The 26,155-nt window shown below is 41.0% G+C and overlaps 1 protein-coding gene across 4 annotated transcripts in view; it reads right to left on the reverse strand.

Moving 5' to 3' along the window:
- Window positions 1-26,155, reverse strand: part of EML6 (EMAP like 6) — a 285,377-nt gene that overhangs the window by 160,394 nt on the left and 98,828 nt on the right. The window lies entirely within an intron of this gene.

A 26,155-nucleotide genomic window follows, 5' to 3' on the forward strand; every position in this document is an offset into this window, starting at 1 on the left:
CTTTTGACTTTAATTTGAGGGGGAAAAAAACATTGTTGCTAGGAGACAATGTGCTTCTCAGAATTAATTAAACCTGCCTGCACAAGTGCTGGATCCCAACTTCATTAGGATTTCAAACCACGAAGGGGTCCCAGAGTCAAGTGCTGTTTCTGTGTCTGTTACCATAGATTATGCATTTTCAATGACAATTTCTATTTTACACAAATCACTGTAACACCAAGAGAACCACAAATTACTATGCTTGTGGTCTTTGTAACATTTTTCCTCTGTAGTCCGGTCAAAATAAAACTTTGTCAAATGCCAAGAGAATTTCAGAGAGTCTGTACTAGTCCAGAGGGGGAAATGTCATTATTGTTATTCCTAGATGAGCAAGGACTCTCATGTTTTAAAATCATTGTGTAAAGAAGTTGTGCCTTTCTAAAAACAGGTGTTGGGAATTGAAAAAAACAAAAGGGCACATACCTATATGAAAAACTAGCAGATTACTGTTTACACAATATAAGCGGAATTTTTTTTCTTTTTCCGATTTCAACATCTATTTACACAATTAGCAGAGTTTTGTTTTGTTTTTACTTTTCAACTTCAGCACGGTTTTAATACAAGTAAACGCTCTATAATCAGATACCTGAATTTGCACTCAATGCCCCTATGACCTCTGGTTCTTTGGGCCTGTTGATCTCTTTTGCCTCAGGTTCCTCATCTAGAAAATGGAGTTACTACATAAAAGTAGACAATATACAGAACACAGAGCATTCAGCACTGCACCGGCTCAGAGTAAGCACTCAAAGCAAGTATCATTATCATCATTGTTTTGTGTAACTGACATCTAGATACAATTATTATTTTTTTTTAAATATATGAAATTTACTGTCAAATTGGTTTCCATACAACACCCAGTGCTCATCCCAAAAGGTGCCCTCCTCAATACCCATCACCCACCCTGCCCTCCCTCCCACCCCCCATCAACCCTCAGTTTGTTCTCAGTTTTTAACAGTCTCTTATGCTTTGGCTCTCTCCCACTCTAGCCTCTTTTTTTTTTTTTTTTTCCTTCCCCTCCCCCATGGGTTTCTGTTATGTTTCTCAGGATCCACATAAGAGTGAAACCATATGGTATCTGTCTTTCTCTGTATGGCTTATTTCACTTAGCATCACACTCTCCAGTTCCATCCATGTTGCTACAAAAGGCCATATTTCATTTTTTCTCATTGCCACGTAGTATTCCATTGTGTATATAAACCACAATTTCTTTATCCATTCATCAGTTGATGGACATTTAGGCTCTTTCCATAATTTGGCTATTGTTGAGAGTGCCGCTATAAACATTGGGGTACAGGTGCCCCTATGCATCAGTACTCCTGTATCCCTTGGGTAAATTCCTAGCAGTGCTATTGCTGGGTCATAGGGTAGGTCTATTTTTAATTTTCTGAGGAACCTCCACACTGCTTTCCAGAGCGGCTGCACCAATTTGCATTCCCACCAACAGTGCAAGAGGGTTCCTGTTTCTCCACATCCTCTCCAGCATCTATAGTCTCCTGATTTGTTCATTTTGGCCACTCTGACTGGCGTGAGGTGATATCTGAGTGTGGTTTTGATTTGTATTTCCCTGATAAGGAGCGACGTTGAACATCTTTTCATGTGCCTGTTGGCCATCCGGATGTCTTCTTTAGAGAAGTGTCTATTCATGTTTTCTGCCCATTTCTTCACTGGGTTATTTGTTTTTCGGGTGTGGAGTTTGATGAGCTCTTCATAGATTTTGGATACTAGCCCTTTGTCCGTTGTGTCATTTGCAAATATCTTTTCCCATTCCGTTGGTTGCCTTTTAGTTTTGTTGGTTGTTTCCTTTGCTGTGCAGAAGCTTTTTATCTTCATAAGGTCCCAGTAATTCACTTTTGCTTTTAATTCCCTTGCCTTTGGGGATGTGCCGAGTAAGAGATTGCTACGGCTGAGGTCAGAGAGGTCTTTTCCTGCTTTCTCCTCTAAGGTTTTGATGGTTTCCTGTCTCACATTCAGGTCCTTTATCCATTTTGAGTTTATTTTTGTGAATGGTGTGAGAAAGTGGTCTAGTTTCAACCTTCTGCATGTTGCTGTCCAGTTCTCCCAGCACCATTTGTTAAAGAGACTGTCTTTTTTCCATTGGATGTTCTTTCCTGCTTTGTCAAAGATGAGTTGGCCATACGTTTGTGGGTCTAGTTCTGGGGTTTCTATTCTATTCCATTGGTCTATGTGTCTGTTTCTGTGCCAATACCATGCTGTCTTGATGATGACAGCTTTGTAGTAGAGGCTAAAGTCTGGGATTGTGATGCCTCCTGCTTTGGTCTTCTTCTTCAAAATTACTTTGGCTATTCGGGGCCTTTTGTGGTTCCATATGAATTTTAGGATTGCTTGTTCTAGTTTCGAGAAGAATGCTGGTGCAATTTTGATTGGGATTGCATTGAATGTGTAGATAGCTTTGGGTAGTATTGACATTTTGACAATATTTATTCTTCCAATCCATGAGCAGGGAATGTCTTTCCATTTCTTTATATCTTCTTCAATTACCTGCATAAGCTTTCTATAGTTTTCAGCATACAGATCTTTTACATCTTTGGTTAGATTTATTCCTAGGTATTTTATGCTTCTTGGTGCAATTGTGAATGGGATCAGTTTCTTCATTTGTCTTTCTGTTGCTTCATTGTTAGTGTATAAGAATGCAACTGATTTCTGCACATTGATTTTGTATCCTGCAACTTTGCTGAATTCATGTATCAGTTCTAGCAGACTTTTGGTGGAGTCTATCGGATTTTCCATGTATAATATCATGTCATCTGCAAAAAGCGAAAGCTTGACTTCATCTTTGCCAATTTTGATGCCTTTGATTTCCTTTTGTTGTCTGATTGCTGATGCTAGAACTTCCAGCACTATGTTAAACAAGAGCGGTGACAGTGGGCATCCCTGTCGTGTTCCTGATCTCAGGGAAAAAGCTCTCAGTTTTTCCCCGTTGAGGATGATGTTAGCTGTGGGCTTTTCATAAATGGCCTTTATGATCTTTAAGTATGTTCCTTCTATCCCGACTTTCTCAAGGGTTTTTATTAAGAAAGGGTGCTGGATTTTGTCAAAGGCCTTTTCTGCATCGATTGACAGGATCATATGGTTCTTCTCTTTTTTTTTGTTAATGTGATGTATCACGTTGATCGATTTGCGAATGTTGAACCAGCCCTGCATCCCAGGAATGAATCCCACTTGATCATGGTGAATAATTCTTTTTATATGCTGTTGAATTCGATTTGCTAGTATCTTATTAAGAATTTTTGCATCCATATTCATCAGGGATATTGGCCTGTAGTTCTCTTTTTTTACTGGGTCTCTGTCTGGTTTAGGAATCAAAGTAATACTGGCTTCATAGAATGAGTCTGGAAGTTTTCCTTCCCTTTCTATTTCTTGGAATAGCTTGAGAAGGATAGGCATTATCTCTGCTTTAAACGTCTGGTAGAACTCCCCTGGGAAGCCATCTGGTCCTGGACTCTTATTTATTGGGAGATTTTTGATAACCGATTCAATTTCTTCGCTGGTTATGGGTCTGTTCAAGCTTTCTATTTCCTCCTGATTGAGTTTTGGAAGAGTGTGGGTGTTTAGAAATTTGTCCATTTCTTCCAGGTTGTCCAATTTGCTGGCATATAATTTTTCATAGTATTCCCTGATAATTGTTTGTATCTCTGAGGGATTGGTTGTAATCATTCCATTTTCATTCATGATTTTATCTATTTGGGTCATCTCCCTTTTCTTTTTGAGAAGCCTGGCTAGAGGTTTGTCAATTTTGTTTATTTTTTCAAAAAACCAACTCTTGGTTTCGTTGATCTGCTCTACAGTTTTTTTAGATTCTATATTGTTTATTTCTGCTCTGATCTTTATTATTTCTCTTCTTCTGCTGGGTTTAGGCTGCCTTTGCTGTTCTGCTTCTATTTCCTTTAGGTGTGCTGTTAGATTTTGTATTTGGGATTTTTCTTGTTTCTTGAGATAGGCCTGGATTGCAATGTATTTTCCTCTCAGGACTGCCTTCGCTGCATCCCAAAGCGTTTGGATTGTTGTATTTTCATTTTCATTTGTTTCCATGTATATTTTAATTTCTTCTCTAATTGCCTGGTTGACCCACTCATTCGTTAGTAGGGTGTTCTTTAACCTCCATGCTTTTGGAGGTTTTCCAGACTTTTTCCTGTGGTTGATTTCAAGCTTCATAGCATTGTGGTCTGAAAGTATGCATGGTGTAATTTCAATTCTTGTAAACTTATGAAGGGCTGTTTTGTGACCCAGTATATGATCTGTCTTGGAGAATGTTCCATGTGCACTCGAGAAGAAAGTATATTCTGTTGCTTTGGGATGCAGAGTTCTAAATATATCTGTCAAGTCCATCTGATCCAATGTATCATTCAGGGCCCTTGTTTCTTTATTGACCGTGTGTCTAGATGATCTATCCATTTCTGTAAGTGGGGTGTTAAAGTCCCCTGCAATGACCACATTCTTATCAATAAGGTTGCTTATGTTTATGAGTAATTGTTTTATATATCTGGGGGCTCGGGTATTTGGCGCATAGACATTTATAATAGTTAGCTCTTCCTGGTGGATAGACCCTGTGATTATTATATAATGCCCTTCTTCATCTCTTGTTACAGCCTTTAATTTAAAGTCTAGTTTGTCTGATATAAGTATGGCTACTCCAGCTTTCTTTTGGCTTCCAGGAGCATGATAAATAGTTCTCCATCCCCTCACTCTCAATCTAAAGGTGTCCTCAGATCTAAAATGAGTCTCTTATAGACAGCAAATAGATGGGTCTTGCTTTTTTATCCATTCTGATACCCTATGTCTTTTAGTTGGCGCATTTAATCCATTTACATTCAGTGTTATTATAGAAAGATACGGGTTTAGAGTCATTGTGATGTCTGTATGTTTTATGCTTGTAGTGATGTCTCTGGTACTTCGTCTCACAGGATCCCCCTTAGGATCTCTTGTAGGGCTGGTTTCGTGGTGACAAATTCCTTCAGTTTTTGTTTGTTTGGGAAGACCTTTATCTCTCCTTCTATTCTAAATGACAGACTTGCTGGATAAAGGATTCTCGGCTGCATATTTTTTCTGTTTAGCACACTGTAGATATCGTGCCAAGCCTTTCTGGCCTGCCAAGTTTCAAAGGAGAGATCAGTCACGAGTCTTATAGGTCTCCCTTTATATGTGAGGGCACGTTTATCCCTTGCTGCTTTCAGAATTTTCTCTTTATCCTTGTATTTTGCCAGTTTCACTATGATATGTCGTGCAGAAGATCGATTCAAGTTACGTCTGAAGGGAGTTCTCTGTGCCTCTTGGATTTCAATGCCTTTTTCCTTCCCCAGTTCAGGGAAGTTCTCAGCTATAATTTGTTCAAGTACCCCTTCAGCACCTTTCCCTCTCTCTTCCTCCTCTGGGATACCAATTATGCGTATATTATTTTTTTTTAGTGTATCACTTAGTTCTCTAATTTTCCCCTCATACTCCTGGATTTTTTTATCTCTCTTTCTTTCAGCTTCCTCTTTCTCCATAACTTTATCTTCTAGTTCACCTATTCTCTCCTCTGCCTCTTCAAGCCGAGCCATCGTGGATTCCATTTTGTTTTGCATTTCGTTTAAAGCGTTTTTCAACTCCTCGTGACTGTTCCTTAGTCCCTCGATCTTTGTGGCAAGAGATTCTCTGCTGTCCTGTATACTGTTTTCAAGCCCAGCGATTAATTTTATGACTATTATTCTAAATTCACTTTCTGTTATATTATTTAAATCCTTTTTGATCAGTTCATTAGCTGTTGTTATTTCCTGGAGATTCTTCTGAGGGGAATTCTTCCGTTTGGTCATTTTGGAGAGTCCCTTGCGTGGTGAGGACCTGCAGTGCACTTCCCCTGTGCTGTGGTGTATAACTGGAGTTAGTGGGCGGGGCCGCAGTCCGATCCGATGTCTGCCCCCAGCCCACTGCTGGGGCCACAGTCAGACTGGTGTGTGCCTTCTCTTCCCCTCTCCTAGGGGCGGGATTCACTGTGGGGTGGCGTGTCCCATCTGGGCTACTTGCACACTGCCAGGCTTGTGTTGCTGGGGATCTGGCGTATTAGCTGGGGTGGGTAGGCAAGGTGCACGGGGGGTGGAGGTGCAGGCTTAGCTCGCTTCTCCTTAGGTGATCCACTTCAGGAGGAGCCCTGTGGCAGCGGGAGGGAGTCAGATCCGCTGCCGGAGGTTTGGCTCCGCAGAAGCACAGAGTTGGGTGTTTGCGCGGAGCGAGCAAGTTCCCTGGCAGGAACTGGTTCCCTTTGGGATTTTGGCTGGGGGATGGGTGGGGGAGATGGCGCTGGCGCCTTTGTTCCCCGCCAAGCTGAGCTCTGCCGTCCGGGGGCTCAGCAGCTCTCCCTCCCTTTGTCCTCCAGCCTTCCCGCTTTCCAAGCAGAGCTGTTAACTTATGACCTCCCAGACGCTAAGTCGCGCTTGCTGTCGGAACACAGTCCGTCCGGCCCCTCCGCTTTTGCCAGCCAGACTCGGGGGCTCTGCTTGGCCGGCGAGCCGCCCCTCCGCCCCGGCTCCCTCCCGCCAGTCCGTGGAGCGCGCACCGCCTCGCCGCCCTTCCTACCCTCTTCCGTGGGCCTCTAGTCTGCGCTTGACTCCGGAGACTCCCTTCTGCTAATCCTCTGGCGGTTTTCTGGGTTCTTTAGGCAGGTGTAGGTGGAATCTAAGTGATCGGCAGGACGCGCTGTGAGCCCCGCGTCCTCCTACGCCGCCATCTTCCGGAACCTCTCTGATCTAGATACAATTAACATATGCACAGCTCGGTGGATACAGTGCCTCTTTCAAACACAAATTACTTCCTGCTTCTTTCACGGCCCACTTGTGTTCTCCACAAATTCTGCAGCAACCTAGCCCCTAAACTATCCCCCAGGGCACTCTTTCCACCAAGCTCCCTTCCTGGGCCTCCACCAAACCTAGTGTCTTTTGCACGGGACGGGGAGTACTATCCCCTTTCAGCATTGAGGGTCCTCCCAGACTCCTGTACCCTGGTGCTGGAGTGCAGCTGGTCTTCCCAGGAGCTCCTAACACCTGTCACTGCACACGTCCTTGTTCCTGGAACTGCTCCCTAGACTGGAGGTGCCTTCTATCTGCATTCTCCTCCCAGGCTGGGTGCTACATGGGGTTTTTGTCTTCTTAGACAAATAGAGTGCAGGTGGAGCCTGCAGTGGGTGCTCTGTAGCTGTGGGGAAGGAAGGTGCAATTATGGGGCTAGATGCAGGGGCAGGGAGAGGATGGCTGGGAGGCACTGAGCATCAGGGGCCCAGAGGACCAGAAATCAGGCCCCAAGTGCTGCTGCCACAACTACTCTTGCCAGAAGTCTGATCTAAGGGGAGCTCAAGAGTTCTGCAAGAGGCGGTGGAGGAGTACAGGGAGAAGTAATACCTGGGCGCCTCAGGTGCCAGAGGCCCCTCATGAAGGATTCATCTATAAGAAGTTTGGCTCACATCACCTGTCAAGCAAACCCCAATCCTCCACAATGCCTCCTGCCCCTTCCCCTCCACTCAGAGTTGCAGTGTAGGGCACTTGTCCCAGGGGCCAGTCCTGGTGTTGGGGACCTGGTTTTGGCCCAAAGGCAGGGAGGTACCGCTGGAGGCCAGAGCTAGGGAGTGAAATGCACATACCCCAGCCACAAGTCTACCACCTTCCAGGAGGAAGAAGGGCTCAGACAGCAATCTTCTTCTGCAGGGGTCCCTGGGGCCCAATCCAACAAGTGCAAAGGTCCAAGCCCGCAGCAACAAGAATGCACCATCATCGTGCATCCTCAGGGCCAGTGGTTTCTCCTGGCAGCAGCAAGGTGTCTAGAATTGTCCCAGGAAATCAGTGCTTCCTGTTCCTTGAGACTCTCCCTGAACAACATTCTCAAGGCTTTGCTCTCCCTCTCTCTGCGGTAGCATTCTGCAAGCGTTCTGCCAGTGTTCTGCGATGGGTCAGCTGGCTTCTCCACCCCAGCGCCCTCCATCAGCAAATGTTCTCCTGTGAATGGGCTCTGGATGGCCATAAGCCTGTGCAGGGTGGGGGCGGTGCACGTTTCCCATAACGGCAAACAAGGGGCAGGTGTGCTCTACGGCTTGCTATGTGGGGGGAGTGAGTGCAGACCCAGATGCACCAGCAGGGAGGGGATGCGCTGGTAGGTGCTGAGCGCCAGAGCAATCTCAGAGTGCAGATATCAGGTGCCCTGGTACTGCCCTCCACCACTCTCCCCAGAGGAAGCCCCTCCTCACCAGATCTAGGGAATTCTAAAAGCTGGTAAGAAGAGGCTTGGGATAAGAAACACCTGGGTGCCCCAGATCTGCGTGGCCATCTAACAAGTGCTTGCTGGCAAATGTATCCTCAGGAATCTTTATAAGGAGAACCAGAGAAAAATAACATACATAAAAGGTGCAGAGGGCATCCAGGTGAAAAGATGGCACTCACAGTTAGTCTTGCAGAGAATAGCAGAAAATGAGATGGGTCAGGTAAGCCAGGGCAGCCTTGTAAGGCTTTTTAAGCAGGCCAGGAAGTTAGGGCACCACTGACAATTATTAGAAGACATGACATGAACAGGTGCATATTTTAGTAAGGTAACTCTAACAGCAGTGAGGCAGTGGGGAGGACAGATGGGTGGGAAATGTTACGAGAGGAGGCCGTGAGGCCAGGAAGGGAACAGGTGACAGACAGTGAGGTAAGAAGAGGTAGATGGGGCAGAAAAAAGGATCAGTTAAGAGATATTTAAGGGAAAGAGGTAAAGAGGTTGAAAATGCCAAAAGCGAAGGAAAAGGCTGAGCATGTCAGAGCTGACTGAAATTTTTTGCTTGGGCAACTTTTAAAGTCACAGAACTTGTAGCACTAGAGTTTAAAGCCTATGAGGCCTGATTCTGGGAAAAGATGGTCTTAACCCAATTTTTAGTGGGAAACCAAGGAGACCCCCCCCTCAAGTTAGCACCACACCTAGAGTCCTAAGTGCTATAAAAAAGAGGATCTGATTGGACAGTATGATCCACGAGGGCAGGGGCTCTTTCCATCACTCTACACATAGTTCCTGAGGCAGAGTTCACGCGGCAGAGTATTCACTAACAAAGTGCTTGCCAAAGAGGGAGCAAATGATGCCACCAATCATGGCTGCCATACTGCCTCTCCACACTGACAGTAAGTTCTTTTTTTTTTAATATATGAAATTTATCGTCAAATTGGTTTCCATACAACACCCAGTGCTCATCCCAAAAGATGCCCTCTTCAATACCTATCACCTACCCTCCCCTCCCTCCCACCCCCCATCAACCCTCGGTTTGTTCTCAGTTTTTAAGTCTTTCATGCTTTGGCTCTCTCCCACTCTAACCTCTTTTTTTTTTCCTTCCCCTCCCCCATGGGTTTCTGTTAAGTTTCTCAGGATCCACATAAGAGTGAAAAAATATGGTATCTGTCTTTCTCTGTATGGCTTGTTTCACTTAGCATCACACTCTCCAGTTCCATCCACATTGCTACAAAGGGCCATATTTCATTCTTTCTCATTGCCACGTAGTATTCCATTGTGTATATAAACCACAATTTCTTTATCCATTCGTCAGTTGATGGACATTTAGGCTCTTTCCATAATTTGGCTATTGTTGAGAGTGCCGCTATAAACATTGGGGTACAAGTGCCCCTATGCATCAGTACTCCTGTATCCCTTGGATAAATTCCTAGCAGTGCTATTGCTGGGTCATAGGGTAGGTCTATTTTTAAGTTTTTGAGGAACCTCCACACTGTTTTCCAGAGTGGCTGCACCAGTTTGCATTCCCACCAACAGTGCAAGAGGGTTCCCGTTTCTCCACATCCTCTCCAGCATCTATAGTCTCCTGATTTGTTCATTTTGGCCACTCTGACTGGTGTGAGGTGATATCTGAGTGTGGTTTTGATTTGTATTTCCCTGATGAGGAGCGACGTTGAGCATCTTTTCATGTTCCTGTTGGCCATCTGGATGTCTTCTTTAGAGAAGTGTCTATTCATGTTTTCTGCCCATTTCTTCACTGGATTACTTGTTTTTCAGGTGTGGAGTTTGGTGAGCTCTTTATAGATTTTGGATACTAGCCCTTTGTCTGATATGTCATTTGCAAATATCTTTTCCCATTCCGTTGGTTGCCTTTTAGTTTTGTTGGTTGTTTCCTTTGCTGTGCAGAAGTTTTTTATCTTCATGAGGTCCCAATAGTTCATTTTTGCTTTTAATTCCCTTGCCTTTGGGGATGTGTCAAGTAAGAAATTGCTGTGGCTGAGGTCAGAGAGGTCTTTTCCTGCTTTCTCCTCTAGGGTTTTGATGGTTTCCTGTCTCACATTCAAGTCCTTTATCCATTTTGAGTTTATTTTTGTGAATGGTGTGAGAAAGTGGTCTAGTTTCATTCTTCTGCATGTTGCTGTCCAGTTCTCCCAGCACCATTTGTTAAAGAGACAACACTGACAGTAAGTTCTATACAGGAACTAGAAAATGAAGAGGAATGAGTGTTTTCCCCCTAGATGGTCAGAGATGCTATCAAGAAACAAACAAAACTCTTGCTGTGATCACAGCTTCTGTTTCTTCTGGTTTTTTTTTTTAAGTTTTTTAAAAGTTATTTATTTTGAGAGAGAGAGAGAGAAAGTGAGGTAGGGGCAGAGAGAGAGACGGGAGAGAACGAATTCCAAGCAGGCTCTGCACAGTCAGCACAGGACCCGATGTGGGGCTTGAACTCACAAACCATGAGATCATGACCTGAGCCGAAATCAAGAGTCAGACACTTAACCGACTGAGCCACCCAGGCACCCCTGTTTATTCTGTTTTAAAATGCTTGAGATATTTGGTAAACTCCTGGGGTCCTGAAGCACTCAGAATTAAAAAAAAAAAAAAATCACTCTTCCAGGCAGTTGTCCTTACTATAATGTCAGGATTCCTGACCTTTCTCACTTCCTTGAATTGGGGGGGGGGGGGGGGGGGGAGGGGGAGTAGTGAAAGAGACAGCTTTCAACAAATATTTTTTTCTTTTTTTCTAAAAATTTTTAAAAGTTTGCTTTTGAGAGACAGAGAGAAAAAGAGACAGAGCACGAGGAGGGGAGGGGCAGAGAGAGAGGGAGACAGAATCTGAAGCAGGCTCCAGGCTCTGAACTGTCAGCACAGAGCCCGATGCGGGGCTCGAACTCATGAACTGTGAGATCATGGCCTGAGCTGAAGTCCAGCACTTATCTGACTGAGCCACCCAGGAGCCCTCAACAAATCTTTAAAGAGGCCTTCAAAATAACTTTCCAGTCTCACTCAGTTAGTGTGACCCAAAAACATTCCATTATGGATTTCAAGTATTTTTACTCGGGTTATTAATTGTTCTTTTCCCTCATACCAAAGCCCATAAATTTATCACATTCATTAAAAAGTTCACATTGGAAATTTTCATTTTTGGATTTTTTGCCAGAAGTTTCTTTATGCTGTTCTTGATATCCTCTCATCCTAGCACATGATATTCACCGATCTAGCTTCCTGCTTTGCTGTTTGCATACATTATCAGTTATCAATTTCTCCTTTTGTAAGCCTAGAGTCTCTGACCTGACCTCTCTGGCTTACATGCCACTTGATTGCTTAAAATGACTCCCAATGTTCCTGTTTATCCATGTCCATATCAAGAATAGAGAGAACAGAGAACACAGACTTTATTCACTTTGCCATTTGTTACCTCGCGATCAGCTCCCCAGAAACATCACTCCTTCCACCCAATAAGAGAACAACAGTATCCATGTATCTTTTAGAGCACAGCCAAGTGGCACTTTATTTTTATTTTAAATTTGTCATATCATTTCAACAGCACTTTTAAACAACCTTTTCCGGGGGGAAAACCAACAAACTTTAATCCCTGCATTTGCAAGAGCATAGTGTTAAAGGTATCTGTAATAGGGCAGTTGCAGAAGCAGGGACAGCATAAGCAGGTTGGAAGTTACCATCAAAGTATCTAGTCCTTTCTCACATCTTTGCATTCAGGAACTCAAGAATTTCATGAAAAGTCATTTTGAGCAGGATCTGCTTTTGTTTAAATCCCAAAACATGTTTGGAATGTTAGTTCAGAGGCATTCAAGTGACAGATGTGTATATATGTAGCATTTTCCTCACATCAAGACCAAACCCACCCCCTGCTGCATACTTCAGAACCTGCTCCTTCCACAGAAGCGCCCTGAGCCTAAAAAGCTACCCTACAGTAATGCCTTTAGATGAGCCAACGGATTAAAAGAGGTTAGGTCCCCTTATCCGATTAAGGGGCTGTCATGGAAAGAATCATGCCTCTTGAGTTCCTTCTGATAAGATTTCATCTATGAAATGGTCAACTATTATGTACTTCCAGGGAGAAAATGACAGAAGTGGAAAGTACCGTCATTACACAAAATACCTGTTTGACGTTGAACTTCCCAACATCTTTACCATATCACAGTGTTGTAAGTCTTGGTGACAGAAAGTATTGATGCTGTTTACCTATATTTTAAGTCCATCTGCCATTAGAGAGATCATAAATTCCCATCTCTTCTGTTTTTCTAAGAAAACTTGCAAATTTTACAAATCGTTTTTTTTTTCAAATCATTTTAATAGCAATGCCACAATATTAAAACTTTAAAAATTGACTCTTTCACTAAAGGTCTCATTCCACACCTATATAAAAAGGGTTCGTGTCATTCTGTTTTTCCTTTGGTGCTCAGTTTATTACATTGATTATATTATACACACAGCAACAAAAAAAGGGATCAAGCTTTTAAAGAACTGCTTTTCTCTGTGTATATAAAAATCTGGTTCCCTTAGGAAATCCCATCTTCTGTTACCATAGCAATAGAAAGCACTGCAGAGAAGGACTTTCATCACCCTATCTGGGAGAAGGAATTGATTTGTTTCTCCAGCATGCCAGGAGGGCAAAACCATGTCTTTCTGATGTCAAATGAAATCAGGAAGATTTCCAAATATGTTGTCTGAGGAAAAGATGAGAATTAATAGGGTTGTGGAAAGAGGCAGGCTTGCTTATATAGGTTAAAGAGAAAACACTAATCAACACTAATCATTCCTGAAGGCAAAAAATTATATTTGAGTATTTGTTCCAAGTCCGGCATTTGAAAAATGTTCATTATTCTGACTTCATTTTTTAAATTTTTTTTTCAACGTTTTTTATTTATTTTTGGGACAGAGAGAGACAGAGCATGAACGGGGGAGGGGCAGAGAGAGAGGGAGACACAGAATGGGAAACCGGCTCCAGGCTCCGAGCCATCAGCCCAGAGCCTGACGCGGGGCTCGAACTCACGGACCGCGAGATCGTGACCTGGCTGAAGTCGGAGGCTTAACCGACTGCGCCACCCAGGCGCCCCCTGACTTCACTTTTTAAAGCCTCATTTCATTTTTGCCCAGGCTGCTTCAGTGATTCTCTAAGTAATAAATTTACATTATTATCTCTTTTTTAAAGTACCCTCACCAGGAAAGCATGAAAGCTTTCTCTTTGACTACCCTACAGATAACACTGAGAGAAGTTTGCCAGTGTTGAGGCATAAGTGCATCCTGGTGACTGGGCTGAACTGTCTGAGAGCAGCGGCGAGGTGGCTGCTTTCTGGGCTGGAGAGAGAATGGCCAGCCTTAGTGGATGGGCACTGGAGGAAGAAAAGGCAAAGGAAGGCTTTATTTGAACACAGTCATCTGGAGGTAGTGTGGCCACAAATGGAGGTGGCTGTGCTCTAGTCCTTGTACCCCAGGATACCCTTAGCACTGGAGTACCATCACTGGGACTGTGAGGGAGGGCCCTGCCTTCCAGGTGGGCCTGAGCAGGATGAATGGAAGTGATGGCAACATGTACAGACTACCAATGGTCCATTGCCGTGTTCTTGACCTATGTGAGCCTCAGGGTACCTGTATAATCCACGATTGAGTATGACGGTCCCTCACATTGGACTTCTCAACAAACTTGATGAGTGGTACATCTAATAGGAATTAATGCAATTTAGAAAAATGAAGAATGCAATATATCTTGCATGCTTAGTACCACCATACCTGTATTGGTATGGAAGCATATTCTAGCAATACTTTAATACCGCATCAAAGAGTGGTTAAGAGCATAGTGGTTTTGCTGCCTGGGATCAAAGCGTGCAGTGGCATGGTGAAGCCGGCTCAGACTGACCAGCCAGAGCTGTTAAATGTTAGCAATTCTGAGAATCAGTTGTTAAACACGACCACTGTTAGATAGTAAATTATAAAACTTACAAGTAAAGAAATTATATTAAAAACAAAAATATATATACTAAAATTAATTATTTCCTAATTATTTTACTACATTTGACTTTATCTTGAGGTTATTTACCACTATCCTCTCTCTCTGGTAGAAATACTATAGAGCGACGTACCGCTATGGGAGCATTTACATCATGGAAATCAACAAACACTACAAATTAAGGATTGACTTGTTGTTTTGTTGGTTGTCTACACTTAAGACATAGAAAGATAAAATGTTAATAATGCAGAATAAACTTAAAAGGGTGTCATGTCTGTAGCTGTTACATTCTGAATAACACAAAAAATGAGAAATATTCTTCCAGTATTCAAAAAATATCATCCAGTTCAGCAAAGGAGTCGCTCATATCATTGGCAAATGATTCAAGTTCTGATATATGTCTTTGTGGTTTCACTTTTGTCTTAGTAATATAGTCAAAAATACCAACATTTATGTCAGAACTACACGCATTTGTCAATGATGTGAGAGACTTCTTTTCTGAACCAGATAGTAATCAAGCATTCATTCTTTGTCTGACTTTGTCAGATCATAGTTGAACTGCAAAGTTTGGCCACAGATACATGAGTTCAACAAAAATCAATGAAAGCATTCTAAGGGAATCGATTGGCTGTATGGGATTTACAACAGATGGTTATATATACTTTTTTACTTATAAACTGTGTGCCACCCATCATTTTTACCAGTAAAATTTATCACAAACCTTTGAGGGCATATGCGTACATTTTTTCTAAGAGCTGGTTGTTAAACAGTCATCAATACATCACTGAAGCATATCTCCTCTACTCACTGGCACATAAAGTTCCTCACAAATCATCTTCAGCAAATTACTCAACTTCTCTGTGCCCCAGTTTCTCTTCCATAAAATAAGAATAATAACAGTACCTACCTGAAAGAAGGTAGGAATAACTGTGAGGATTTAATAAATCCTAAGGCAGTGATTAAAACAGTACTGCTTAAAACCTAGTGAGCACCAAATAGATATTATTATTAATTAACTGCTATGTGATAGAATCTGCTCAAAACAAACACATATGAAGCCTGTCCTTCACCCCTGAGGATTGACATTCTAAGCCAAGGAAACTAGTCCCCAGAGAAGTTATTGTGAACTAACCTGCAAAATTTTAAAATAAGACTACCCTCTGAGAATTAAACAGTTAAGAACCACATAAAATGGACAAGATTGGTTATCTAAAGAAGTCATCCTAAGGAGAAAATATATCAGACAAGAACAGACTTTGAAAATCTAATCCGCTCATGATCAACAGGGAGATAATTTAGATTCCACTACTGAAATCAATAAATCTGAGTAAAAATGTTAATAGAAGGGGAAGTTCTGTGTAAATCCTCTATAGGAAAGAGTCAGAATTAAGCCAGTATAGTATTGGCGTAAGGATAGACATATAGATTGATGGAACAGAATTGAGTCTAGAAATAGACCCACACTTTTATGGTCAATTAATTTCCAACAAAGGTGTTAGGATAACTCAAAGGGGGAAGGATAGTTTTTTTAACAAGTAGTGCTGGAACAATTAGACATCCATATGGAAAAAAATGAACCTTACCATTTACATTTCATTATTCACAAAAATTATCTCGAAAGACCAGAGACCTCAGTATAAGAGCTAAAAGTCTACAACTGATAGAAAAAAAACACATAGCCAAACCTTTGGAATCTTTGAAAGACAATGTTTCTTAGAGAAGACAAAAAACATGAGCCATAAGAGAGAAAAATTGATAAACTGGATTTTAAAATTAAAACTTCTGCTCTTTGAAAGACACCAGTAGGAAAAGGAAAAGGAAGAGGCAAGCCAAGGACTGGAAAAGAAAATTCACAAAGGACTTTTGCCCATAATACAGGAGGAATGCTTATAATTCAATAGTATGAAGAAAACCAAAATTAAAATATGGCCAAAACACTTGAACATTGTCAAAGACATCTAAAATTAGTAAGACTGACATTACTAGGTGATGCGAAAGATGTAGAGTAATTGGAATGCACATACTTTGCTGATGGGAATATAAAATAATAAATCATTTTGGAAAGTATTTGGCAGTTTCGTATAAAGTTAAATATATACTTACTATATATGATCTAGCAATTCCATTTCCATATATTTACCCAAGAGAAATAGTGCATCTGAAGACCTATACAAATGTACAAAATGGCCATCAACAGGTGAATGGATAAAGAAATTATTATACATTTATACAGTGGAATAGTTCCCAGGAACAAAGAAGAACGAACTACTGACATACATGTCAACACGGATGACTCAAAAACATTACAGTGACTGAAAGAATCCTAGAGTATTCAGTGGAATATTCACATCAGTATCTTCACCATACAAAGGTGGCAGCCAAGAGATACTGTCCAAAGTTGATGACCCCAAAAATAAAGGTATAAAAATATAACTTAAAGTTACAAAGGTAAATGTTAAGGGTATTAAAAGTAAAATAACCCTTTGTGTAAGAGAAGGAAAGGAATATAAGAATGGTATATGTAAACTACATCCTCAAGTATTTTAGAAGGAAGTCAATCATGGATTATATCTAAAATAGATTAAGCACAAAATAGCAGTTAATCCCACTGTTTTGAGATGTGGAGGTAACCATCAGAAAAAAAACCAGTCCTAAGAATTAAAAGTGTTCCTTTGGAAAGTAGATTGTGGATGGGAAAGGGTAGGGCAGAGGCATCTTTTTTTTCATTAAAAATTTTTTTACATTTACATTTTTTTCATTATGTAATGAAAATTACCTTCTGTACTCTTTGATTTGTGTATCTATATTGCTTTGATACAAATATAAAATTAAAACAAATAAAAACAAAAAAGCACTTACAGAGAAATAAAAATGGATTCACTTACGCAAAAAAGAATGTATCTGGTGGTTTAGAAGTCTTCCACAGGCAGGAAGTAGGAAGGGATATCTGATGACTCTGTCAGATTTATCAGCCCCCAGATGTTCTCATCAAGTACAATTGTTACTGATAAAATGAATTTGATCAGCATGGCTTGTCTTACAATTCATTCTTGAAAAAGGAGAAATACCGCCTTAAGACTCCAACACAACAATTTGGTAATGAGAAGTTTCACTAATGAAAGGGGTCTATGTGAAACCCAGCTTTCTGGAGCTATTCATCTTGTTTTTTCCTCTTCAAGCAAGGAGCATGACTCAAGCATTGAGGGCTATATTTGGCAGAAGTCCTGTTAATTTAGGATAATTAAATATGCCAGTCATGTGTTTCAGTAAGGTCTGATTAAATACTTTAGAGAAGTCATTAGTGAATCCATCTGGTCTAGTGGCTTTGCCAGATGGCAAAATGTTACTACCTCTATCTGTTCTGCTCTTGGAATATTCTACTTCTATTGTAAAATAGCATGCAGTTATTTTCAGGGTAAGTCTTAATTTGCTAGTTTATATTCTCAAGGGATCTGAAAGGTGGAAGGCAAGCTTCACAACTGTGTTAACACCATGCCAACTGAGCCACAAGATCCTAAGGCTGTATTAAACGGCCTGTTGTTGCATTGTTGAATTCTAAATGATTTCGTCATTTCCGTTTCCTTAAAATGCTCTTTGCCAAACGTTTCAGATGGTGCTTCATTCGTGACTGGAGAGTCAAAACCGCAGGGGGAGGTAACAAGATGTATTTCACATCCATGATATTATAATACTACAAGATAAGGAGAACCCTGGAAGTACTTCCTCCATGTAGATGGTTATCTAAATGGAAAAGTGGCCAGTTTTGATTTTTTTTAATTACAGAGTCACACAGCCCTGTGAGAGTGCCATAAAATGACTAATTTAACTTTGTTTTGATTCTTTGACCATGCAGAGTTAACCTCTGACTTACTAATTTCCTAACCAGCTGGGTCAAAATGCAAGGTATTCTCCAACACATTGACAACAGCAATTTATTTCATTTTTTAAAGTATATTTATTTATTTTGAGAGATATTTATGGGGGGGAGGGGCAGAGAGAGAGGAAGAGAGAGAATCCCAAGTAGACTCCACGCTGTCAGCACAGAGCTCAAAGTGGGGCTTGATCTCACAAACTGCAAGATCATGACCTGAGCCAAAATCAAGAGTTGAACGCTCCACTGTGAGAGCCACCCAGACACCCTAACAATGGCAAATTTAATAAGATCACTTCATTAGTTGGTGTCTAAAGTAAATAATTAAACCCAAATCATAAGTGGGGATTGCTGGAGGAAAGTAAGGGGTGGCTTGATGAAGACATGAGGCAAAGATAAAGCTAGAAAAGAGCCCCAAATTTTATTGCCACTCTCAACCTCCAATCTCTCAAGTCTATTCTAAGGCTAAGCATTAGGTTGAGCTGAAGCCCCACTCTCTCCTAATAAAGGCCATATTTGGATATCTAATTGACTGAGTTGACTGTAATCAGAATTTACATTCATGGAAACGTTGCTACCAAGACCAACCCCTCAGCATCTGGGAACTATGGCAACTTTTGCACTTAGAGCTTTGTTTTTATTTTATGCTTTGTTGACAGCACTTTCCTTTGTTTTTACTTTATTCCTCTTCCTTTCCTGACTTCCCTCCTTTTCAAGTTTTTCTCTATCTTTACTCTAGGGTGTTAGGTTTTTTCCAGCATTTCTAGGTGTTTGGAGAGGAGCAGGAAGGATGAGAAGGTATGTGTCTGTCACCTCAGTCCCATATGTTGCCAGAATGGCAAGTCCATGCTTGACTCCTGACCACCACCCTCAATTCTGAACAGCTGGGATTCTATCATTGTAGAGCTAACACTGAACTTGGCATAATGACTAATTAAAATCTTTTTAAGATCTGCATGTGTATCTGTTTCTACTGAGTAGAGATGGTTGCAGAGCAATGCCCCCTACCACTACCATTATCTCTCATCACTGCCGACACCTTCAATGTAATGTGGACAACAGCTGGAAAGATCAAAATGGGGTTCAGGGGGCGCTGGGGTGGCTCAGTCGGTTAAGCATCTGACTTTGGCTCAGGTCATGATCTCATGGTCCATTGGTTCGAGCCCCACGTTGGGGTCTGTGCTAACAGCTCAGAGCCTGGAACCTGCTTCAGATTCCTTCCTCCATCTCTCTATGCCCACACCCCCCTTCCCCACCTGCTAGAGCTCTGTCTCTTTCTCTCTTTCTCAAAAATAAATAAAACATTTTAAAAAATTCAAAATGGGGTTTGGGATCATCTATCTTTGAACCACCTGTGCTCTATGGTAAAGCAAGAATAGGTGATCCCAGAGGCCCAGGTAGAAGGGGCCAGAATCAGCAAACTGGCTTTTTCATGTGGGTATGAATTAGGATAGAGAAGGGATGATCTCCATAAAAAACCGCTGAGCAAATGTCTAGCACCTCTGCCTCTAGCAGACCAGGTGCCAAAGAGCACTATTGACCTTCAGTCCAGGGAAACGAGTGGTTATAGCTTGGACTCTGCAGTGCTAAAAGAGAAGAAAGGAGGAGTACTCTTCTGATGACTGGACTCTCAAAAGACTGACCAAAAAAAAAGAAGAGTCTTTCAAGCTGCTCCTTCCTTTGCTGGTTTTTTTTTTTTGACTGCTTGATCTATCAACCACAGAAAGGAGTGCCAGTATTTCCCACTGGTTGTGAATGGATCAATTTCTCCAAGTAGGTCTGCTGAGTTTTGGTTTACATTTTTTAGGCTATGTTATTAGGTACATACAAGCTTAGAACTTTTTATTTTCCTGGCAAACAACTGTATCATCATGTAGTTACTCTCTTTATCTCTAGTATTTGATCATACTTTAAATTATATTTTATAAGATATTGAGTTATATAAGCTTCTTTTGGGTTAGAATTTGCCTGCTATATCTTTCCTGTCTTTACCATCCACCTTTCTGCATTCTTAACCTTTAGGGGTATCTCTTCAAAAAGCATATAGCTGGATTTTTTTAACCTCAAGTGAAAATCTGTATCTATTAACTGGAAAGTTCAGCTTATTTGTACTTCATATAATCACTGAGATTTTTGGATTTATTTCTGCCACTTATTTTATGCATTATTCATCCTTTTTTTTTGTTTTCTAGTTTTTCTTCCCTTTTTAATCTTTTTAAAATGTGTTTCTTTCTCATTCTATTTTTCCATTCTATTGTTTTACTGATTACTCTAGAAATGTTAACATATGTTCTTACAAAAATCTAAAGTTAAAAGAGTTTTCTGTACCTTCTTCTTTAATCATGGAAGAACCTGAGAACACTTTTTAACTCCTGTCTGTCCTGGCTCACATTCTAATTCTACCACTGTTTTAGTTTTTTTTTTTTTTTTTTTTTTTAACTTACAAGTTAGACGTTATTATTATTGTTTCATGCAGTCAATGTTTATTTAGTTGTAAACATATACATTGGCCACTTTGCTCACATTTCTCTTGCCTCTAAGACACTTCAGTTTCAGATCATTTTCTTTCTATCTTAAGTATATCCCTTACATTCTTTTAGTGGAGGTCTGAAAAAATTCTTGTTTTACCTGAAAAATTCTTTATTTTGTCCCTGATCTTGAAATTCAGTCTCACCAGATACATAATTCTAGTAAGACTTGTCACTCTATTCTCGACATTTCTAAACCTCTCTGTCCTAAACCATTTATTCAGATATACCTTCTTTATCCAATTGTGTTTATTCTGCTGTTTATTTCAAAGCTCTAATTGGTTCTTTTTCAAATCTTAGTTATTTGAAAAAATTTTAACATTTATTTATTTTTGAGAGACAGAGAGTGACAGAGCATGAGCAGGGGAGGGGCAAAGAGAGAGGGAGACAAAATTTGAAGTAGGTTCCAGGCTCTGAGCTGTCAGCACAGAGCCTGACGGGGGGCTTGAACCCATGAACCATAAAATCATGAGCTGAGCCAAAGTCAGATGCTTACCCTACTGAGCCACCTAGGCACCCCTCAAATCTTAGTTATTTTAAATAGTGTCTTGCTCCTAATTCATATTTTAATTCCTTATTTATTTCTTTAAACATATTAATCATACTCATTTTTAATATATAAAGTCTTCATGGACCTTATTCTATTCCCTACATTTTCCTATCTCCACTTATGATGTCTTATTTTCTTATATATATTGTGATTTTTGTTATTTATTTTAAATAATTTTTTTAAGTTTATTTATTTATTTTGAAAGAGAGGGAGTGTGAGCAGGGGAGGGGCAGAGAGAGAGAGAGAGGCAGAGACAGAGACAGAGACAGAGAATATCCCAAGCAGGCTCCATACTGTCAGTGTGGAGCTCCATATGGGGCTTGAACTCATAAATCATGAGATAATGACCTGAGCCAAAGTCAAGAGTCGAACACTTAACCAACTGAGCCACCCAGGCGCCCCTATTTATTTATTTTTATTGAAGCTTCGTGGTTCTTGGAATTTTACCTGTGGGACTTCTTTGAGACTCAGGGAAAAAGTACATTCCTTTAGAGTACTTATACTTGCTTTTCTGGGCACTTGGGAACACCACTGTCCAAGGATCACTGTGTGAGGTTTTGTGAGACCGCACAGCAGTGTGAATTTGTGTTTTAAGCCTATATGAGAGCCATCACATGATCATAAATTTTCAAAAAGGAGATTTTATTTCTCTCTTCCTTACTAACCTCTTATGCAAGGGATTGGCTTTGTTTTGTTTTGTTTCTAGTTTACTATTACAATGTGGGTCCAGGTCTTTGGGGTTCTAGTTACACCAGCATCTGCTATTAGACAATTTTTCCTCTGTCACCATGAGGTCACCCAAATGGAAGCTCAAGAACATCAGAGTTTAGCACATGCCCCAGAGAAAAGATCATCTTGAATACTGACTAATCTCTCTGGGTCTCGACCTCCACTTCATTTTTGGCCTCTAAGCATTCCTTGACTTACCAGCTTATGCAGAAATAAATTAAAAATGTGTTTTACGATATTGAAGTATGTTCCATTTACCCCTACTTTGTTGAGGGTTTTTATCAAGAATGGACACTAGGGACACCTGGGTGGCTCAGTCAGTTAAGCATCCAAGTCCTGATTTTAGCTCAGGCCATGATCTCACAGTTTGTGGGATTGACCCTCATGGGATTTTCTCTTTCCCTCTTTCTCTGCTCCTTCCTCCCTCTCTCTCTCTCAAAATAAATAAATAAGCTTAAAAAAATAAAGAACGGATGCTGTATTTTTTCAAATGCTTTTTCTGAATCTATTCACAGGATCATATGGTTCTTACCCTTTCTTTTATTAAGTGGTATATCGTGTTGATTGATTTGTCAGTATTGAAGCATGCAGTCCTGGAATAAATCCCATTTGATCATGGTGAATAATTCTTTTAATGTACTTTTGAAATCAGTTTGTTAGTTTTTGTTGAGAATTTTTGCACCCATGTTCATCAGAGATATTGGCCTGTATTTCTCCTTTTTAGTGGGGTCTTTCTCTGGTTTTGGAATTAAGGTAATGCTGGATTTGTAGGATGAGTTTGGAAGTTTTCCTTCCATTTCTTTTCTTTGGAACAGTTTGGGAGGAATAGGTTTTAACTCTTCTTTAAATGTCTGCCAGAATTCCCCTGGGAAGGGATCTGGCCCATGACTCTTGTTTGTTGGGACATTTGTTAATACTGATTCAATTTCTTTGCTGGTTATGGGTCTGTTCAAATTTTCCATTTCTTCCTTTTTCAGTTTTGATACTTTTTGAGTTTCAAAGAATTTGTCCATGTCTTCCAGATTGCCCAGTTTGAACATAATTCCAGTTGGAATATAATTTTTCATAGTATTCTCTTATAATTGTTTGTATTTATGTGGTATTGGTTGTGATATCTCCACTTTCAGTTGTGATTTTATCTATTTTGACCCTTTCTCTTTTCTTTTTGGTAAGTTTGGCTAGGGTTTATCAATTTCGTTTATTCTTTCAAAGAACCACCTCTTAGTTTTGTTGATCTGTTTTACTGGTTTTTTTGTTTTTATATTGTTTATTTCTGCTCTAACCTTGATTATTACCCTTCTTCTGCTGGCTTTACACTTTACTTGCTGTTCTTTTCCTAATTCCTTTAGGTGTAAGGTTCGATTGTATATTTAGGGCCTTTCTTGCTTCTTGACATAGGCCTGAATTGCAATAAACTTTACTATTAGGACTGCTCTTGCTGCATCCCAAAGGACTTTGTTTTTATTTTCATTTGCTTCCATGTATTTCTTTTTTTTTTTTTTTTTTTACTTATTTATTTATTTTATTTTATTTTATTTTTTTTTTAATTTTTTTTATTTTTTAATATATGAAATTTACTGTCAAATTGGTTTCCATACAACACCCAGTGCTCATCCCAAAAGGTGCCCTCCTCAATACCCATCACCCACCCTGCCCTCCCTCCCACCCCCCATCAACCCTCAGTTTGTTCTCAGTTTTTAACAGTCTCTTATGCTTTGGCTCTCTCCCACTCTAACCTCTTTTTTTTTTTTTTTTTTCCTTTTTATTTCTTCTTTAATTTCCCGGTTAACCCATTATTACTTAGTAGGATGTTCTTTAACCTCCATGCATGTGAAGGTTTTCCAAATTTTTTCTTGTGGTTGACTTCAAGTTTCATAGCATTGTGATCTGAAAATATGCACAGTATGATCTGGATATTTTTGTACTGGTTGAGGGCTGATTTATGACTCAGTATGTGATCTATTCTCAAGAATGTTCCATGTGCACTCGAGAAGAAGGTGTATTCTGCTTCTTTAAGATGAAATGTTCTGAATATATCTGTTAAGTCCATCTGGTCCAGTGTGTCATTCAAAGCCATTGTTTCCTTGTTGATTTTCTACTTATATGATCTGTGCATTGCTGTAAGTGAGATGTTAAAGTCCCTTACTATTATTGTATTATTTTCAATGAGTTTCTTTATGTTTGTTATTGATTGATTTATTTATTTGGGTGCTTCCAAGTTGGGGCATAAATATTTACAATTGTTGAGAAGATGGCGGTGTAGGAGGACGCTGGGCTCACCGCGCCTCCTGCTAATCACTTAGATTCCACCTACACCTGCCTAAATAACCCAGAAAACCACCAGAAGACTAGCAGCACAGAGTCTCTGAAGCCAAGCGCAGATGAGAGGCCCACGGAAGAGGGTAGGAAGGGCGGAGAGGCGGTGCACACTGCACGGACTGGCGGGAGGGAGCTGGGGCAGAGGGGCAGCCCGCCAGCCAAGCAGAGCCCCTGAGTCTGGCTTGCAAAAGCAGAGGGGCTGGACAGAGTGTGTTCCGGCAGCAAGTGTGACTTAGCATCTGGGAGGTCATAAGTTAACAGCTCTGCTCAGAGGCGGGAAGGCTGGAGGACAAAGGGAGGGAGAGTTGCTGAGCCCCGGGATGACAGAGCTCAGTTTGGCGGGGAACAAAGGCGCTAGCCAGCGCCATCTCCCTCGCCCATCCCCCAGCCAAAATCCCAAAGGGAACCAGTTCCTACAAGGAAACTTGCTTGCCCCGCGCAAACACCCAACGCTGTGCTTCTGCACAGCCACCCCTCCAGCAGTGGGTCTGACTCCCTCCTGCTGCCACAGGGCCCCTCCTGAAGTGGATCACCTAAGGAGAAGTGAGCTAAGCCTGCCCCTCCTGCCCCCATGCACCTTGCCTACCCACCCCAGCTAATACGCCAAATTCCCAGCACCACAAGCCTGGCAGTGTGCAAGTAGCCCAGACGGGCCACATCACCCCACCCCACAGTGAATTCTGCCCCTAGGAGAGGGGAAGAGAAGGCACACACCAGTCTGACTGTGGCCCCAGCGATGGGCTGGGGGCAGACATCAGGTCTGACTGCGGCCCTGCCCACCAACTCCAGTTATACACCACAGCACAGGGGAAGTGCCCTGCAGGTCCGCACCACTCCAGGGACTATCCAAAATGCCCAAATGGAAGAATTCCCCTCAAAAGAATCTCCAGGAAATAACAACAGCCAATGAACTGATCAAAAAGGATTTAAATAATAGAAAGTGAATTTAGAATAATAGTCATAAAATTAATCGCTGGGCTTGAAAACAGTATAGAGGACAGCAGAGAATCTCTTGCTACAGAGATCAAGGGACTAAGGAATAGTCAGGAGGAGCTGAAAAACTCTTTAAACGAGATGCAAAATAAAATGGAAACGACCACGGCTCGGATTGAAGAGGCAGAGGAGAGAATAGGTGAACTAGAAGATAAAATTATGGAAAAAGAGGAAGCTGAGAAAAAGAGAGATAAAAAAATCCAGGAGTATGAGGGGAAAATTAGAGAACTAAGTGATACACTAAAAAGAAATAATATACGCATAATTGGTATCCCAGAGGAGGAAGAGAGAGGGAAAGGTGCTGAAGGTGTACTTGAAGAAATAATAGCTGAGAACTTCCCTGAACTGGGGAAGGAAAAAGGCATTGAAATCCAAGAGGCACAGAGAACTCCCTTCAGACTTAACTTGAATTGATCTTCTGCACGACATATCATAGTGAAACTGGCAAAATACAAGGATAAAGAGAAAATTCTGAAAGCAGCAAGGGATAAATGTGCCCTAACATATAAAGGAAGACCTATAAGACTCATGACCCTTCTCTCTTTTGAAACTTGGCAGGCCAGAAAGGATTCGCAGGAGATCTTCCATGTGTTGAACAGAAAAAATATGCAGCCGAGAATCCTTTACCCAGCAAGTCTGTCATTTAGAATAGAAGGAGAGATAAAGGTCTTCCCAAACAAACAAAAACTGAAGGAATTCATCACCACGAAACCAGCCCTACAAGAGATCCTAAGGGGGATCCTGTGAGACAAAGTACCAGAGACATCGCTACAAGCATAAAACATACAGACATCACAATGACTCTAAACCTGTATCTTTCTATAATAACACTGAATGTAAATGGACTAAATGCGCCAACCAAAAGACATAGGGTATCAGAATGGATAAAAAAACAAGACCCATCTATTTGCTGTCTACAA

The sequence above is a fragment of the Panthera onca genome, chromosome A3, assembly GCF_046562875.1.
Source record: "Panthera onca isolate mPanOnc1 chromosome A3, mPanOnc1 haplotype 2, whole genome shotgun sequence".
In the NCBI taxonomy this organism is placed as follows: domain Eukaryota; kingdom Metazoa; phylum Chordata; class Mammalia; order Carnivora; family Felidae; genus Panthera; species Panthera onca.